Source organism: Falco peregrinus, chromosome 1 (assembly GCF_023634155.1).
Source record: "Falco peregrinus isolate bFalPer1 chromosome 1, bFalPer1.pri, whole genome shotgun sequence".
Taxonomy (NCBI): Eukaryota; Metazoa; Chordata; class Aves; order Falconiformes; family Falconidae; genus Falco; species Falco peregrinus.
Genome location: NC_073721.1, coordinates 80,866,812 through 80,883,824, shown reverse-complemented (window position 1 = coordinate 80,883,824; position 17,013 = coordinate 80,866,812). Strand labels below are relative to the sequence as shown.

General features: G+C 40.4%; 1 protein-coding gene across 2 annotated transcripts in view; it reads right to left on the bottom strand.

Annotated features, from left to right (window-relative positions):
* Nucleotides 1-16,806, bottom strand: part of TTBK2 (tau tubulin kinase 2) — a 104,736-nt gene extending 87,930 nt beyond the window's left edge. For both annotated transcript variants that reach the window (XM_055814978.1, XM_055814981.1), the window contains exon 1: nucleotides 16,399-16,806. The gene's annotated coding sequence lies outside the window, so the exon portion shown is untranslated. The remainder of the gene's footprint in view (nucleotides 1-16,398) is intronic.
* Between the last annotated feature and the right edge of the window lie 207 nt (nucleotides 16,807-17,013).

Genomic DNA, 17,013 nt, shown 5'->3' with positions numbered 1-17,013 from the left:
AGCAGAACATGATCTGTGCAGTTCAAGGAAAACAGGGTGAGAACTAAAGTAACAAAAGTTGGCTGACAGTAACACGTGACTTGGTCTTTAAAAAACAGAAATCAAGAAAAGATGAAGGGCAACTGTGAGGAACTGCTGGGTGACTTTATGGTACTGAGTAACCAGGCAATAAAATGGTAGGTGGGGTTCTGTATAGGTAAATGTAAAATTATGTATGTCAGAAAAATAATCCTAACTTCTCATTAAAAATATGAGAAACTATTAGCAATCAAGAATCGGGTCTTGGTATTATGATATACAGTTACAAAAGATGGCAACTCAATACTAAAGAGCAGTCAAAAAAAAATCATACGTTAAGAATTCAGACAAAACTGATGACAACATGAAGATCATGTATATGTCATCTCCATCGTTCACTGATACCTTGACTATTGTATGCAATTCTAGTCCTTCCCATCTCAAAAAAAAAAAAAAAGGGGGGGGGAAGGTTCAAAAAATGAAACAAAAAAATTAGAGGTACAGACTAATTTGCACATGAGGTAATGAATGACTATTTTTTTAAGAAATAATGGGAAGTAGAGAGGTGTATTTGACAGAAGTCTACAAAATCATTAGGGGCGCGGAGAGGTTGGCTTGGAATCAACTATTCACAATCTCATTCAATGAAGGAACTAAAAAATATCAAAAGATGTCAGCAAGAGCCAGGCTCAGAACAAACATGAGAAAGGAGTTCTTCATTAATTTGTAGCTAACCTGTGCAACCTCTTGCTAATGGATATTGTGAATGATAAAGGTTCACAATGGTTCAAGAGGGCATTGGACAACTACATGGAAAAGAAAACTATTATGGGTTACTGAAAATACATATTAAGCATATTCAGCTCCGGAAGTCCCTTAACAGAAGATGGAGAAGTAGTACAGGAAAGTATAATGTATATTTTCTCTGTTCTCGCACTTTTCCTTAGGCATCCACTTATGACCACTCTTGAAGATAGACCTTTAGTCTGCTCCAGAATTTTGCATTCATACATTATGTTTGAGAAGATGAAGAGATAATAAAGAAATTCTACTCCCTATAAATAATAAATTCAAATTATATGAACTGATGAGCTGCAATTTGAATTAAATTCCTGTGTGTAATCTTTTGTCAGTTATTTAAAAGAAGCTCCAACCTTAAAACTGTTGACTAACTGGTGTGGGAATAACAGCAGAAAGCAAACCATTTCAACTCAAGTAAACTCTTCTTTCTGGCACTTCTGTGAGGTTGGTTTGTTTGTTGGGGTTTTGTGTGAGTTGTTTTTTTTTTTGGGGGGGGGGGGGGGGAGAATTTATAAACACTTGTATGCAAGAAACACTCGAGTGTAATTTGTTCCATTATTTCAACTTCTGTTTTCCACGTTATGTCCCTTCCATTTCATGCTGGGTTTAAACTCTAATCTCAGTGTTTCTATTTATAATGCCCTTCCCATCAGCTGGCATATTTCTATCCCCTCCAGCACCAGGCTTCTTATTCAAATGCAGATTTTCACATGCACATTAAAAACTAATACTGATCACTAATATTATAAGCCTGAATTCTACCTCTAATAAAGGTGCATCAAGTCTGTGAACAGCAGTGAAATTACGTTGATCTAATAACTTGCAGCTATAGTACGTCTGCTACTTTCAATGATCTTTCGTATTCATTCATCTTTTTTCACTTATAACTGAAGCGGAATACTCCTTTTTAAATTTGGTATCATTACACAGAGCAAGTTTGTGATCCCGCCAACCAGTAAAATTAGAAACATACTCCTCAGCTGAAGCATCAAAAGCTACTACAATATGCATTTTAAAAAAATACAGAAAAAAACGTTTCTAAAAATGAGTTTCCATGTATCTTTTATAAATGTTAACTTACACAAAAAAGATGAAAGGAAAAATGGCTTGGAGCAGTCACAGTGTAGTGTGGCATTTAAAGCAATTTTAACTATAGCAGAGATCAAACCATTCATAGGCTATTAAACACACCTCAGTTTTGGTGACAATTAATTAATGTTCATTGTGTTTTGATGGTTAAGACCGCACTTACATTCTTACATAAATACCAAACAGTTATAATACTGCTTTTGCTATAATCCTATGTGGTAACTATGTAAAGTTTTCAGTAATACTCACTGCTATAGAAAAAAAGTTAAGGCTATTCATAGAATATGCTATTATAGCAAAAGACTTTCAAACATTAAAATGTACAGTGTTATCAAAATCACTTATCATATAATCATACTCGAATGATATCACAGCTAAGTATTGCTACTTGAATTGCAACAGCTCTTTTGATTAATAAAGAAGTTAGAATCAGTTTAGAAAGTACTTTTAAAAAATTTTCCTATTTAGGATGCACTTGCAATTTACAGCACATGACAGAGTCCAATTCGTATTTTGGCAGCAGACATGTAGGTTTTTTAAACTTTTCTAAAACTGGTGATTCGTTTCACAAAACAGACTGATATTACTGACAGTCCATAGGAGAACATCTTTTGCCAATTCTATTCTACCAACATAATCGTAGAAAAATATCGTCAGCTCTTGTAAACTTCAGAGCAGCCTGCCACAGGATCTCACCCGTTCATTCTCTGAATAAGACAAAGTCTGCTCTTCTCAAGACTAATGTCCCTATGCTGCTTCTCACTTTCCTCACTTCCCTTTGGTCTTACACCGTGTGTCTCATGATCTTAGCAGTCAAGGCTGCCATCAGCCTTCACATGTGTGACCAGTTCTTCTTTAATCCTCAGTAACAGGTCCAGTAGTGCACTTCACTGAGTAAATTCATCCATCACATTAAAAACTCATCCTTAACACTCCAGACTACACAATGAACTGGCCTAAAGGAACATAAAATACTAACCCTTTCAGAAAAGTAGTTTTTAAGCTAGCTCAGTTGCCTGATCTAAATCACTAAGTGGCAATACAAATCCTTTTATCAAGAGAGAGGGTGAATGGATAGAATTGTTTTCAAGGTGGCAGTGTTAAAGTACCTACATGTAAAGTAATAGCACAGGTTAACTTAGCCGGCTGGCTGAGCCCAAGGAGTGGTGGTGGATGGAGTTACACCCAGCTGGTGCCCGGTCACAAGTGGTGTTCCCCAGGGCTCAGTGCTGGGGCCAGCTCTGTTTAGTATCTTTATCGACGATCTGGACGAGGGGATCGAGTGCACCCTCAGCCAGTTTGCAGGCGACACCGAGCTGGGGGGAGTGTTGAGCTGCTGGAGGGCAGGCAGGCTCTGCAGGGGCATCCGGGCAGGCTGGACCCGTGGGCCGAGGCCGGTTGTACCAGGTTCAACAAGGCTCAGTGCCGGGTCCTGCACGTGGGTCACAGCAGCCCCACACAGTGCTACGGGCTGGGGGCAGAGCGGCTGGAAAGTGCCTGGGGGAAAAGGGCCTGGGGGGTGCTGGCTGACGGCCGGCTGAACGTGGGCCAGCAGTGTGCCCAGGTGGCCAAGAACCCAACAGCATCCTGGCTTGTGTCCAAAGCAGCGTGGCCAGCAGGGCAAGGGGAGTGATTGTCCCCCTGTACTGGGCACTGGTGGGGCTGCACCTCGAACACTGTGTTGAGTTTTGGGCCCCTCACGGCAAGAGGGACATTGAGGTGCTGGAGCGTATCCAGAGAAGGGCAACGGAGCTGGTGAAGGGTCTGGAGCACAAGTCTTGTGAGGAGCGGCTGAGGGAACTGGGGTTGTTTATTCTGGAGAAAAGGGGGCTCAGGCAGGACCTTATCACTCTCTGCAGCTCCCTGACAGGAGGCTGTAGGCAGATGGGGGCAGGTCTCTTCTCCCAGATAACAAGTGACAGGACAAGAGGAAACAGCTTCAAGTTGCAGTAGGAGAGGTTTAGATTGGATATTAGGGAAAATTTCTTCACCAAAAGGGTTGTCAAGTACTGGAACAGGCTGCCCAGGGAAGTGGTTTAATCACCATCCTGGGACATATTTTAAGAGATTTGTAGATGTGGCGCTTAGAGGCATGGTTCAGTAGTGGACTTTGCAATCCTGGGTTAACGATTGGAAGCAATGATCTTAAAGGTCTTTTCCAAGTAAAACGATTCTGATGACTATTGTCAATAATTTATTTTTCTCCTCTCCAGTCTAGCTAAAAGCCTTTATGCAATGCACTCTAATAAGTTTTTTGTCCCAGAGACAAAAGTTATGCCAAAATAACTTTTTGTTATTGTTAATTCAATTATTTAGAACCATCTTAACAACCAGAAAAAACTTGCAGAATCTGCAAAATAATTTTAATACAAAATACACTAAAAACATACAGTCTGAGTCTTCTGTATAAATCCTAATCACATCACAATCAAATTTTGTTTGTTGTTTGTTTTTTTCTTTTTTTAAATGCCTAACCTACTCACCTACTCAATGATTTTTCTCAACAGGTCTTAACACTTCTTAATGAATAGGGAGTCATGCATGCACAGAACTGAGCTAGTAGAACTTTAAAGCATGGTGTGATTCAATAGTGGTGATCACGGGCAGATGAACCTCCAGAGCCATAAGGATCATTGACGACTTCCACACATTGATCAGATGGAAGCAGCAAATCTGTCTTACCTATGAGTTCACACATTACTTGTAATTTTTCCATTACTTTATCCTACAGATGCCAAAGATGTCACACCAAATGCATCCATGCCAATCCTAATGCCATTATCTCTGCTGTTATCATTTTACCATGTCACTTAGTTACACAACTTTAATTTGATAAAAAAACACACTATAACTGATTGATCAAAGATACTGATTTGACAAGGAATAGGTTTCCTTCTCTGCATCTGGCTTTATAAAATACTTGGAAATGCCTCTGATCATTACACTCGAATAATTCTGTAACTTGGATACAGACAACCAACACATTAATACATATCTCATAACCTCAAGGCTTTCTCTTAATAAAGCTGGTGCAAACACAAAGGTTAAGATTTTTAACAATTAAAATTCACAGAATGCACTGACAAGCCAGGTACAGCAATGCTACAGTTTGAAAATTTGCATTTAAAAACCGGTTATTACTTCTGGCAGCAGCAAAACATATGACAGTAATTTTTATATAGGTGACACCAAAAAGTTTCAGGCTGCTAAAGAGGTCTGAGCATCAAGAGAAGCAAGGGTATAAACAGCCACAACTACTGCGATTTTCATATCTACTTTAGGTTACTTCAGGGAACTTTCAATACTGTGTTTCATTTAGCAAAAAAAAAAAAAAAAAAAATTAAAAAAAATCTGTCTCTCATGAACAGCCATAAACAACTGCTGTAAAACAACTGGGAAGACATATGACTGTCCTTCCATAAATCCGTTAAACTGATGAAAAAGGGGACAAGAATTCATATAAATTCTTTGCCACTTGATACAACATTCACACCCCTTAACATTCTTTTCATTTTTTTTAAATGTTTTTTGTTGGATATTCTCTAATGTAATTTCATAAGGAATCTCTGAACTTTAGCTAAATTCTCATCTTTGCTGCCTTTCTCACAGGAAACACAAAGAGGCAAATCTTGATTACATGCAATACCATGCAGGCTTTTTCGGTTCAATTCTTACCACTGGATTAAGACTTTTTATTTTCCTAATTACATTCAGCCCAGTTACACCTAGGTTTGATCTGGTACTACCTGCATAAAAGAAAGAATGGTACGAAGATTTCTACATCTTTGCTAGAGAAAGGATCACACACTTTAGCTGACACAGAATTTCCTCCCTCAAGAGGACTAGGCTTTAAAACCACACTATTAAATATTTAAAATCCTACAAGATCCTACAGCGCAGGGAAAAATACATGCAAAAGTATGCTTTTTAATCTATCTGTTGGTCATTATCAGTTGTCAAGCCTGACAAAAGAAAAACCTATCCCTGGAAAGCTTGCTGAGCTGAGATAGCTGGTGATAGAAACAACAGCAGAAGAGATGCAAGTCTCAGGTCCATTTTCAGAAGTTTTACTTAAGTGTTGAAGGTTGCAGTGTTGCAGTGTTAAAAGTGTTTTTAAATTGCTTCAGTCCAGTACCTTTGCTTCAGTCTGGTAGCTAGCAATAGGAGTTCAATAATGACTAACAATTGTTCTGTAACAATTTTAAAGCTGTGAAATCAAAAAAGGATTCAAGAGGCTTACATCTTACTTTTAAGGAAATAAAAAAAGCACCCATGGATAAAGTAATAGTCATACTGTCAAAAAAAGGAAAGTAGTTAAATCAACTAACTAGAGATTACTTTTTTGTGTTAAATAAAATTGCCAGGCATATGGTCACACATAAGAAATGAAGCTTATCAAAACTTACAAAACTTACCAAAATGTGTCATGGATTCCAAACAAAAAATTCATAGACATTATTTTCCATTGCCAAGTTTAGAGACTACACAATCCAATTTGCACACACAAAGACTAAACAAATAAAAATAAATGAATCCTCTATTTTTTCCCCTTTTTTTTTAATCCATCTATAGCTGCCTCCCGCGAGTTCCCTTACTTATTCTGATTGCTTTGCACTACACAGAACAGAAGCCATCTCAAGAAGTGCAGGCTCTCGCCTGAGAGCCATGGAGTCCTCACAGCAGAAAGGCATCCAAACCTTTCACCAGGAAAGGCCTGAAGCAAACTAAATTGGTCGGAAAAGGGGAGGAAGAGGAAGATGCCAGATGTTCAAAACACCTTCTAGCACTGTGGCACTCCCTCGTCTTGCTTCTCTCCCAGTTCTTGTAACTAATTCCTCATAACTGCTAATGAGGTCACCAAAGCCTAGCAGCTTCAGCTCTGCATCAACTGAGGTATATCTGCATCAAGCCAAAAACTAATGCAGGGAATCATACCACTAAACTAACATACTTTGCAATAAAGAATATTCCATAACATACGTATATATATACACACACATACACACCCCACACATGTAATTTTACATTATACATACATGTGTTTACATCATTTACATATATATTATGTGTACATTCCAAATACACCATTATATACTTTACGGGAATACAGAACTTCCTAATTGTGTCAATGAAGATTCATGTTATTAACCATACCTACTTACATAAAACTGTTGCAAATTTGGTGACATAGCTACATATAAATGCAAATGAACATGCCCTAATGCTTGGTAAATGGGGTAAGGCATTTGTAAAAGTGATTTAATAAAACAAGGGGGTTTCTGTCTAATAATAATTAAAAATGGTCCTATCACTAATCATCTTTAAAGTACATAAGAAATAAAAGAGTGATGTGGGGAAGAAGACAGAAGACAGCAATTAGTGGGATGTGGAGGGAAAAATTGAAACTATCATCTGTAATACACTGGAAGTTATTTATAGATGTTAGTGTTATTTTCCATGTTCATCTTCAGGCCAGAGCTGAGATGACAAAACAGGTGTTTTGTGAAAATTGTTGAGCTACAGGCAGATTAATGGGTTTGCCCTTTAGACACTGCCTGGAAGTTTGCTGTGATGTACAGCGATTGGTTAAGTTACACTTCATAGTGAAACTTTTTGGAAGTGCATTGGAAAAGTTTGTATCTCTTGCTCAGGGATGGTGTAGATACATTTGACATAATTTGGATGACAAGGAACCTGCTGGTGATGACAACGAGTTTAGCATGACTGGGGCTATTAAAAAGCCCGGAGCTGCGATTCCCGGAAAACTTCTTTCACAGTAGCATCTTCTTCTGGTACAGCCAGCAATGGCGTAAAGATTTCCTGCGCAAGCCCCAGGACATAACGATATGTATAAACCAGATGCTACATTCGCAGCACCCTTTCTTTTGTAACGAAGTCGTTCCCTACTTGCCTGGTGCGCGGGCCCCCTCCCCGGGGCCAAGGCTGCCGCCCTCCCCCCCCCCCCGGGCCCAAGGCGGGCGGGCCGGTCAGCACCCTGGCTAGCTCAGCGCCGCCGCTGCCGCCGCCCCGCCCAGCCCCGGGCCGGGGAAACGGGTGGCGGTGACGATGCATCTTGTGCTCCCGCGACCAGTATCAGTCAGATGCTGCTAAGCTGGACTGGCGCTTGAATATCCTTTGTTGTCCTAGGGATATTCAAGGAGACTTCCGATTTATCGTTGCGGATTCCCACAAATTCCTCCAACACAGACGACTCCAGAAGACAGTTAATGTTATTTATCCTTTCCAAACATTAAAATTCCTTTGGCAACTATGGGCCATCCGCTTGATACACATGCCAGGCAAAACAGAGGACTCGAGTATTAAAGAATTAAAAGGAAGACAATATAATTACTACCATTCAACCAAGTTCCCCTCCTTGTCAAAGTAACTTTTTCTGGCTACGTTACAAGTTTGGCCTATAAACGTAACAGTTACTACGGCACTTACACTTCTGGAAGACATCTAAGTTTGCACCACACAGCATGGTCTGTTTTTAAGAAACTAAAATAGCAGAAAATCAACAGATCACACATTAAATAATAGGTCCCAAAATATAACTGCAATTCAACTGAACCAATATTTCTCTAATTAGTCCCATAAGAATAATTTCTGACTTTATCCTGAAAGGTTTTTTACTAGGGAGGAAACAAAAATCAATTTTGTAGTTGATACTGAGATCAGGAAGTGGTGTAGCACCAACTTCATCAGCTGTCGGACTGCAACCAAGCTACACAAGTTCCAACTCAGATAAAAGAAGAGAATATACATCAAGGAGCAAGGAATAAATGGAAACATCACCTAACACATTACAGATGATCAGCCACTTTTGATAAACGCATCTGGTGCGGCGCTAAGGCTATACCAACTACAGATGAGCAGGGAAATAAGTTCTATGGGAGAGCATAATACCTCTCTATCTGCTCATTGTAGGATTGCTGCTGGAATATTATATCCAGTTCCGGTGTTCACATTTCAAGAAAAAGCAAAACGATGCAGAAGAACAAAATATTAAAATACCAGAGTCTATGTATTTAGTGTCAAAATTATGAAGCTCAATTCCTCCAGATTATCTATTAAAAACGGCTTTAGACTAAGAAATTACAAAAGATCTTCATTCTGACATACAAAATCATACTGGTAAAAGGCTGAACCTTTAGATTACTTACAAACATAAAAAGATCTTCATGGTCTTTAATTTTAGTCAATAGAGATATTCCATCAGAATACTTCATGAAATATTTCACTGAATTCTGCATTACTGAAATTCTTAATTATATGATCTTATTCAACTACTGTTAGCACACGTAATTCAGAGAAGTCCTAGGGAAGCTGGTGTTACGCATGAAGTTAGCCTCAATAACCACCAGAGCTCCCTTGGTCTTAAAGCATTCAGGCTGAGATAAGTGATGAGTATTTTATCTTTGAAAATTAACTATACGAGTATATTTCATTATGAAAATATAATTATCCCAGGCAAATTTAGTACGCTGAGACTGTCCTAAATCCACAAAAGTACTTTTCAACAGTCCAGCAATCAGCTGAAAAAATAAAGCGTGGCCTTTTATATATAAAGTGATATATATAAATGTATATATTGACATATATATATATAGTGATATACATAAATGTATATATAAAAATGATGAGGCATAAGAATCAGCAAGTATTACAAACATGGGGATCAAGAGACTCTCAAAAGTTATGTGAATTTAATACACACAAAAGCAGCTAACAGTGCAAGCTCAAATTTTAGCTATCTGCCAAACACAAAATTATTCCTAAGAACACAACAGCAAAGTTTCCCAAAACCCATTACAGCCTTTCATTTCATCCTTACTTAAATAATAAAAAAAGTACTACGTTGGTATTATGTTTTAAGAAATACCTGCTGCATGTAAATAAAGATATTCAATACCAAATCTGTCAGAATTAAAGCTTGGGCTTTAAAAATAATCCTGGTTGTATTTTTTACATATAACCTGCTATATTTGTATATATTGAATATTTAAATGCTTGATCTATACAAATAAAATGTCTAAAACTAGATTAAATTTTACTTCACATTGAGTGCAGATTTAATTTTGTAGATATGGAAACAGTAACACATGACACCATAATGGCAAAAGTACAATAACACTAAAATAATAGCAGTACTTGATAGGTTCTTGAATGTTCTTATAAGAAACCCAATTCCATCAACAAAAGTTATAAGGGTTTGGGTTTGGTTTTTTTTTGTTTTCCTTTTTTTTTTTAAATACACTGACAGCCATTACCTTTGTTTTAAGGATATTCAATTCTAAACTGTGGTGAGATACTTTTTCATTTTGAAATTATTATTTGAACAAAAATTAATTTCTACTCTATAAGAGAACATGCTGGATATGCAAACATATGGCAAGTGGGGTTATGAGGTTTCTATTGAGAAACAGGAAACAATGATATGGGTGAAATCTGTGTACACTTTTGTTTTATTAATACAAGGAACTAGAATAGTAATAATACAGGTAAGAGTAGTAATAACTGTATTCTTCTTTATTAAGAACAAGATTCCAGCTTCTACCTCTTCCAGAGCAAGGAATATAAGAGTACATTATAACATGTCAACACCAAATATGAGCAATATCTACTGCAGGGCTACTTGTATGGCAGGCCCTGGTCCTCACTCAGACCGTAAATCAATTCTGTCCAGATCACCACTCCAGGAAAAAAAAAAAAAAAAAATAAAAAAATCAGGGAGCCGTTACATGGCGATACATGTTCTCAACAATAGAATTGAAGTATTACCTACAAACTCCCACAAATCAAGCAAAGTACAGTTGCTCCCTAATTGCAGAGGGAGGTCAAGGGAAAATTGACTCATCAAGGAAAGGTTGGTCCAGCCTTTGGAGATATGTACAGAAGAAGTACGGCCACATGATCAAGGTATCTGAGGTTCAAAACTTATGAAACACATACACCCAGTATGGACAACAGGGCAAAATGTCCAGGCTGAATTTTAGCATCTAGCTGAACTTCCTTCAAATCAACAGAGAAAGTAGTGCAACATGGCCTCAAAGCAGTCCTTCAGATAAGATGTTCCTCTTCCTCTTTCTTCTTCCCTAAGCTGATGATAGGGCAGAAAGACCTATCAGCTGAGCACCCAGGCTACAGTAATAGAAAGATCTGGTTATGACTAGATCTCAGCTGGACATTCAGGGTGAAGTTACACACAACAGCATGACCTAGGAAGAGTTATAAACCTATCTCAACAAAAAAGCAGTATAAACAACTCCTTAAAATCATTCTCTGTCAAATTAGCAAGCTGAATCACAGTAGCTCAGAGATCAATGGACACTAGAAAAGGCACAGGCGGAGGATATCATCTTCTGCTTATAAACAGCAGCTAGCTCTTAGACTGGTTCAACAATAATGTGCAATTTCATCCGCAGGAGCTAACACATGAAAAATATAATTATATGTATGTATACCTACAAATAAATGACAGCCAGCACCAGGCAGTCAATAATGGAGCTTCCTTCCTGCATGCATTTGCTTTACTGTGGGAGGCTCACGGCTTGCTCCTCAGCTTCAGCATTGATTTCTTAGTTCTTGCCTAGTCAAGACAAGAACTGACTAGGCTAGCTAGCACATTTCTCCTGCAGGGCAATAAATACTTTCTTCACACTGCTCTGTCTTCTGATTCTTTCATGATTTTTCTCCATCCAGACAAACTCTTCAACAGGTTTCCCCACTGGAAACACCATCTTGCTCAAAGCTGTAAAACTATCATTTCACCAATATGATCATGATTATCACAGTAATCTCTAGAGCCTGATGAAACAGCAAATACACTTTATGCAGAAAAAGAATCATGATCCAATATAAATTCCTCCTCTCCTTCAGCTCTCAGATTATGACATGTCAATTTGTTCTAAGCTGACTCAACTTAGGGAATTATACTTTGATTTTATAGACTACTGGAAACAGAAAATTAAAGTGTCACATACGAAGGCAGGGCATTCAACAAAACTTCAGGAGTAGCACAGTCATTCCTCACCTAATACAATTTCAACCAGTTGATAATGCCCCTTTTGGATCTGTTTAAGTCAGGAAGCTGACAAATGGAAAGCCAGGAAAATATTTATTTCAGACAGTAAATAACTCAATATAGCATTATATAAAACAAAACAACAATACAAGTACATGCTAAAAAGTCACCTGTTTGATGCTGAAAAGAATGCTCTATTTATAGATCATTGTCCCCCTTTTTTAAATACTTCAACAGTGTGAAGCTAAACAGACATACTTAATTTGCTCTGAAGTCATAATGCTCACCAAGAGTAGCATTAGAAGCATTACAATAGCAGTAAACAGCTGCAACAAGACACATCCTGCTGATACACCACACAACAAAGCAACCTCATTCTTACTACGCTGCTGAAGAACAATGTTTCAAATAAGTGTTGCTAAAACCCTCACAAAATGTTAATATCCTAAGAGACTGCATGACAGAAGCAATAAATGCTATCTGAGAATTATCTGGGAAGTGATCGAGAGCAGAACACACCCCCTCTTTCAGAATCAGTAAGCAGTTGCTGACTGGAGACAGTTCCCAAGTACTGAAAAGATGCAAAGTCTGAAAGGCAAGATCTTTCCTAACTGTAACTGTGGGTAAGTCCAGTGGAACAAGTGCATTAACACACAATACAATTTTTGTGTAGCTTCAGTTGTGAGAGAAGTGCCATCCATAAAAACCCAGCGAGCCTTCAACTCTTCCAGCTGCCCAGAAGCTTCTCTTGCACTCAAACACAAGGATAAGCAACATACACATTTCTCTGAAAGGAAGAATTACCAGATGGAGTTCATCATCAACGCAGATAACCTAATTCTCAATAATTGATCAATATCTTCAGAGACGAAACAACAGAATGAAACAGCATTCCAGCAATGCTTTTCATCACAGAATTGCTCTCAACCATGTAGCACAAGAACCACAGAAAAACATGCCTGAACATAACAATGAACACATTTTTGAATTCTTAAACAGATACAGTTTTGCGAAAAATACTACAGACTTATTTGGTTTCCCAGTTTCCCCTCCTTTCCCTCTCTGCTCTCAAATACAGTCTTTCCCTTCTCCCCAGAAATTCCTCAAGGTTTTCAAAGATTTGTCTCCATTAACTGAAAACCAAATTTAAATAATAAGTTATTGAAAGTTATGACTTGCACAACATCTCAAAAATGGGAAAAAGGTACTCAACAAGATCAAGAGGTGAAGTGTCAAAAGATAAGATTTTATTGTTTAAATTTTCCACTACTTAGGTTTCAAGATTAGTGACCTTAAGCTAATACAGGAAGGAAAAAAGAAAAAAAAAGACTATAAATTTAAACTGCTAAGAATGGCACTTCAATTTCATAAGCAGCTTTAAAATAAACCCAAGTTACTGGATTCCCTGAAAAGCATACTACTTAACATCTAGCACCGAAGGGGAAGAAAAACAGAGAGGGAAAAAAAAGGAAAGAAAAAAAAAAAACTTTAAAATTAGTAAATATGATGTCTTTTTAAAGAATAAGTAAAAGATGGGATGATATTTTCATAGAAGTAATTCTGAAAGAACATATAAGATACAGTTACTAAAAGCCACACTACATAGTATTCAATGTTTCCAACATAGAGAAGGAAGTTAACTTTTATTCTACCACTGTGTGACACAGAATACAGTACTCTCTACGGAAACAAACAAAATGAAACTGCTCTGTTTAATTATACTCTCTCATCCATTTTTATTTCCTCTTCTTAAAGTTAACATGTTTAATTCCCTTTTAAGTAGTCTAGATACTAAACAGTTAAAAGAAAAAAACAAATAAAAGATTACCCATTTGAACGAGTTCCTTTCAGCCCAATCACTGACAAGAAATCAAGTTGATACTAAGTAACTTTTAAACACACATGATCTGTAGCTCTGGGATTCCTTAACATACACCTTGCATTTAGTCAATTTTGCACGTCTTAATTCTTGCCCATCGATACTTTTAACAATTGGTCCATCAGACTGATCTGCCAGATCCATGACGCAACACACTGCTCTCCTGAGATCGATCAAACAAAGCTCAGGTTTCTCTGTCATGAGGAAAGAGTGTTTTAACAGAATGAGGGAGGAAGGACAGTGGCTGGTCCACATACAACACATCCCTGTGAGACCACGATCCTGGTGTCTTGTACTGAAAAGGCAGCTGTTTCTCCTCCCCTCTAGTCAAACACAAAGGCTTTGTGTAGTGCTTTCCCAGAGCAGGGTGAAGAGACAACGCAACACACAGGAAGAACACACAGAAACTGTCACCCTCCTGTTGTAAAGTATCAATTCATTCCCACTAGATAAACAAATCTTAGCTAATACAGAAAACACAGTAGTATATTAATATACCATATAGTGCAACTCCATACACTAAGCAAATGTTTAACCTTCTGTACTCATATCTAGAACTGCTAAAAAACTCTGCTCATCTCCCTCTTTTGTCACATTCAAAAATCCTTCTTGATTTGATCAGTCACACTGGAACAACCTCTCTGGAATTTGTGATGTTAGAGGTAACAGAGCCTGCAGCACGCAGCAGCAGTACAGTGACTACACTACATCTGAGCAACATCACAATATTCCGGTTGCTCAATTCGCTCTTCTCATTCTAACCCCATCATTTCCAAAACAAGAAGTCTAAAAAAATGCTGAACTTGATGAGCATAATGGTACATCGGAAATATATCAGAAAAGAACAAAGTATCTGTCAGAGATAATAGGTACCATCTTCACATTTTTGAACTATGGTATCTTGATGCACTATTTTCAAAATAACTTTTGACCAATGAATATCCATACTACTGTAGTCAAACTTTCCTATATACAATTTTTTGACAAGCCAAACAAGTATGCTAATAGGCATACTTCTGGTTTAAGAAGTTAAAAAACTCTTAATACTTTAAGTGTAATTTGCACCATAAAACAAAGGAATCATCATCAATGAAGTATTCTGTGCAATTTAACACAGAATTAAAATGTCAGGTATCTTTGTACCGTGAGTTCACATTGTTAAGATCCCTCCAAAAAAAACTACAAAAATCAAACAAGACCAGCAAAATAAGCTCGAATCTTCTGTTTTCGCCGTTACAACAACTAACGTAACCAAGCATAACACAAGCATAGCATGTGTTCAACAGAGGTACAGCATTAACTACGCAGAATATATTTAAAAGCTGCTCGTTTTTTCCAGAGCCACAACATGGAAACTAATCACTCACTCTGAGGGTAACATTATTTTAAAATAAATAGAGTATGGTTTATTTCAGGGCTCTCAACCATCCTCTCAATATAGCTTACTAATTCTGAACATTTAAACTTGAAATTCAACTGGTTCTGCACATACAGTCTAACTAAGAAAGCCACTACAACCTATTTTATAGCTCATTTCCTATAGTCTTGATTATAAATACAGTAGAAAATTCTCAAAAGGCTGTGCTATAGTCAGGGGTCTTCCCTTTATGTCCATGTCCCCCTCTCCCGAGGACAACACGCTAATATTATTATTTGCAAATCCGCCCCCGTTCACACTAGCAGTTGTTCTCAACAGCTCTGGCTGACACCAGAGGTCAGAAACCTCATACCCATCTTTGTCCTCTCATCGCTTCTGCTGGAGTGACAACAGAAGTGCAAGGATGCAGCTGCAGCTCCAGAGATCATCTGTAGACTCAGGAACAAGGTATTTCCCCGTTTCCTTTTTTTTCAAACTAAAAGTATGTGTAAAAATGCTTGTGAAATTCCTTCCACATGCAGTTTACATGTTTACTATTATCACCGTAGCGAGTGCATCCGCGGCCTAGCCAGGCATATCTGTATTCATATATTGATGCAACTGCCGCTAATGGCTCCAGCACTTAAAGCGCCAGACGACAGACAGCCCGATGCCCCCATCCAGCCTTGCCCACATATGCATCCGTTACACGCATGCCGCAATTAAGGACTGGAAATATAGCTGCAGCTATTTTAAAACAGGGACGTTTCGCCATCGGAACACGTAAATATCTACCGCTTGCCTTCCTGCAGCAAGTGGGAGGGACAAAAAAGATCTCGTGCCTATAAATTTGAATCCTCCGTAGAGGCCGGGGCGGCGGTGCCCGCTGCTAGAGCCCGCCGGACCCGCTGACCTTAACTCGGCGGGGAGGGCCGCCCCGTCCCGCCCGCGCTCCCCGCGCTGCAATAAGCCCCGCTCGGGGCCCCCGCAGCTCCCGCGCCCGGCGAACTCCCTCTCCGGCGGGGAGCGAAACCGCGACGCGGCCCCACGCAGCCCCGCCGCGCCCGGCCGGGCGGCAGAGGCTCGGCCACCGAAGCCCCAGAGCCGCGCCCCCGTGAAGCGGCCGCAGCGCCCCCCGGGGACACCCTCGCCCGGCCGCCGGGGCCCGCGCCGCGGGGCGCGCAGGAGTAACGGCGACGGCCGACGCGTAACACCGCGGCTCCTCACCTGGAACGGGGCCGAGGAGGCGGCGGCGGCTCCTCGGGGCGGCGGCGGCTCGGCGAGTCCCTGCGGAGCCCGGTGCCCCCGGCCGCCGCGGGGGATGGTCTGCACGGAGCGGGGCGGGGGCTAGAGCGGCGCCCCCCGGCCCAGCCTCCGGCTCAGCCTCCGCCCCATGGCGTGCGGCGCGGTCTCTATGGCGACTGCGGTGCCGGGACGGCGCCGGCCTGCCCGCGGGGAGGGACGACGGGTACGCGCAGCGCAGGGGGACGCTCAGGGGGTCACGGAGGGGCCCGCGGCCTTCTCCGGCGCGGTTAACCCCCTCGCGGCCGCCGCCGCCATCCCTGCGGCAGTGCCGGCCGCGCTCCCCCGCGCCGCCTCCCCCGCTCTCGCCCGTCCTCAGCCGCGACGCCACCAAGCTCGCTGTCCTGCGGGACGCTGCCCACATCCCCTTTCCGGAGCGGTGATTGGGCAGCCGCGGAGATTCCTCCCGGCTGATTGGTTGTCAGGCTCATCAATTAGGACAGCGGAGGCGGGCGCACCTGGAAACGGCGCTGTGTGCGAGGTTGGTTGAGAGCCGCCGAGACCCGCTGCCAGCCACGGCCACCCCCGCGCCGCCGCGGG